A 3,252-nucleotide genomic window follows, 5' to 3' on the forward strand; every position below is an offset into this window, starting at 1 on the left:
ATTCGATTTGGAGCTAAACAAATTTGGACATTTTTTTAAAAGTTTAAATATATTTAAAAAATATTTGTAAAAAATAATTTTCATTATATATAAAAACATTGATTTTATTACGCTAATTTTATAAATTTCATCGTTCTTTTTGTAAATATTATGAAAGTACTAATTAACAGCTTCCCGATTCATAATAACTTTGGTCTCACTTCTGTATATTTATGCAGCGACGCAATACAACAAAAATTGGATATTTTACAGCACAAAGTCTGTTTTATTTTTACATAAAAAAGTGTCAACTTTGGTACTGCGCCAATCAACGGAAACTAACGGTATTTACAAAAACTGATTATTTTCCTGATTTCTGATTTATTTTTATTATTCTGCGCAAAAACCAATTAAAATTTTGAAACTTCAAAAATAGGGTTTTGGCCAAAAATTTCCTGATTGAAACCTATGTGGAATGGTTAGATTTGTGAAGGAATATAATTTTGAAACCTAAGGAGAAAATGATACTGCAAGAATCCGACATAGTATTAACAATTAATTTGTGGAATCAGATACCAAGGTGTGAAGTGTTAAAAAACAGAAAAATGTTTTCCTATGGCTCTTAGCTGCTTAGAAGATACCAATTAATATAAGAACTTAATAACACTGTACAACAAAATCGAACTTTTTTTAAAATTACAAGAAACCCCGCACAGATTATGAAAGAGGACCGAAAAAAAGAAGACACGTGTATCGGCGTTTTGAAAGTTTACGTCGGGAAGTAACCTAAATAGGCGTGGCAATTTCCGCCCATTTCTACAGGTTTTGAAATATTCGACATCAGATTTCGTGGAATCCTTGCATTTTAGGTATAAAGTGTCTTTAGCAATATTACTGACAACAATACGGGGTATCTTTTTATGAAAAAAATTTACCCTCATGCGAGTCACCAAGGGGGTCTTTTTGGTCCATTTTTTTCAGAAACGTTTAAAAACTCCTTTAAAATGTGTTCGTATAAAATCAAAATATTCTACAAAATTATTTGTCATAAAATTTTACTATAGGTCCCCGAATACACCAAAACTCTAAATCGTACTTAAACGCCAGGAATCTGCCAAAAGTAAAATCACGTTTTAGGGTTAATGTTGTACTTTAGCTGAGTTTATTAAGTTTTGTCCCACAAAACTTCATTCTAGATAGAAGACGTCAAAGACAAAAATATTCTCCATCAAATTTCCATATAAGTCGCCGAATAAATGAAATATGTATTTGCAATATATATCAATAAAATATATACATTAAGTTTGCCAACAAAACACCCAAATATTTTTTGAATAAATTTGTTTTGTTCTTTTTTCGAGTTGATGCATGAAAGTAACATGCAATTTAGTTTTAGACGAAAGGTGAAAAAAGAAGAAATATTCTACACAAAATTTCATTGTAAGTCCCAGAACAAACTGTATATCTAAGTAAAACACTTCGTTAAGAAAATGACGTTACAACTTTAGATATTATAGGCAGAAATTATTTGTTAAACTTTTAGACTCTAAATTAAAATGTATTCCATACAGAGTAAAAATCTCCTAAAATACTTCACTTTTTGGGGATTGTGTCAAAAGAAGAAATGTTCCAAATCAAATTTCATAATGAGTCTCTTACCAAAAGTAATATGTAACTATAATATTTAACATCTCCAGAAGCTGTCGCTTTTTATATATGATTTAGGACCATATTCTACCGTTTTTATTCAAATTTTCGTTATCTGCGGCCACAAAATATATTTTATTGAAGGTTTTTGATAACAAATTCTTTCATAATATTATGAGTGCTCGATCCAAACTGTTTTTGAAATATCTATGGTGAATATATATAGGGTAAATATTGATATCCAAGATCGGACTTTGGAAAATTACGTATTTTAGTACCATAAACTAAAATAACATCATCAGGATATGTCATAGGTTCCTGATATTGTATGTGAAAATGCTGGGATAGTCTATGGCTATTGTCCAATGAATATATATCTGACATACGAGCCCTAACATTCATGGTTTTGGCATGGCCCTAAATACTATAATGATGGCAGCTACTCCTGCTCTGATAAAATTGACTGAAAGAACAAAACAAATTTATTCAATATTTTTGTTTTTGACGTCTTCTATCTAGAATGAAGTTTTGTGGGACAAAACTTAATAAACTCAGCTAAAGTACAACATTAACCCTAAAACGTGATTTTACTTTTGGCAGATTCCTGGCGTTTAAGTACGATTTAGAGTTTTGGTGTATTCGGGGACCTATAGTAAAATTTTATGACAAATAATTTTGTAGAATATTTTGATTTTATACGAACACATTTTAAAGGAGTTTTTAAACGTTTCTGACAAAAATGGACCAAAAAGACCCCCTTGGTGACTCGCATGAGGGTTAATTTTTTTCATAAAAAGATACCCCGTATTGTTGTCAGTAATATTGCTAAAGACACTTTATACCTAAAATGCAAGGATTCCACGAAATCTGATGTCGAATATTTCAAAACCTGTAGAAATGGGCGGAAATTGCCACGCCGATACACGTGTCTTCTTTTTTTCGGTCCTCTTTCATAATCTGGTCGAATTATCTTGTAATTTTTTTTAGTGTTGTACAGTGTAATAATAATAATTGTTCCACAAACATACCGGCCAACGTGACCGTAGTGGTACTAAAGTATAAATTTTTACACTTTTTCGGCGTTGATACTGATGTGACACTTTTTTATATTGATACCACTATTTCTAAATTAAATACATTGTAATGTACACTCTCTACTTAAATCACAAATAGCAGTATAAAAATCGTCGAACGATACAATTTTGAAATAGTGAGTTGAAGTTTTTTCCTATCAGGTTACTTTCGTGTGATATTTGCATCTGTAAAAACAAAATTGTCGGTTTGCAGGAATAGTCAGACATTTTAAACGGCATAACGGCTAGACTCAATACTCTTTCTTCTTATCAAGTTAAAATATTTGCATGGTATAAGTAAAGAGGTAGATCTAGATGAAAACAATTCATCGAACCCTGTTTTTTTTTCGTGAATTCCTTAAGCCGCCCATACACTATCAAATTGGCTTGTCCAGCCGATGAACCCCTTCTGTACATGTGTGCTTGTAGCAAAGCATTCAATCAGCCTTCAATCTGCAACCGAAATCTTCAAATTTTCCTCTAAAAATGAGTGAACTTAAACATTTTTTTTATTTCTTCACAGACACAATGTTTTGTTTTTTCAAAATTTCTT

The sequence above is a fragment of the Musca autumnalis genome, unplaced genomic scaffold (genome assembly GCF_047663935.1).
Source record: "Musca autumnalis isolate F117 unplaced genomic scaffold, ASM4766393v1 scaffold_1, whole genome shotgun sequence".
NCBI classification, from domain to species: Eukaryota; Metazoa; Arthropoda; class Insecta; order Diptera; family Muscidae; genus Musca; species Musca autumnalis.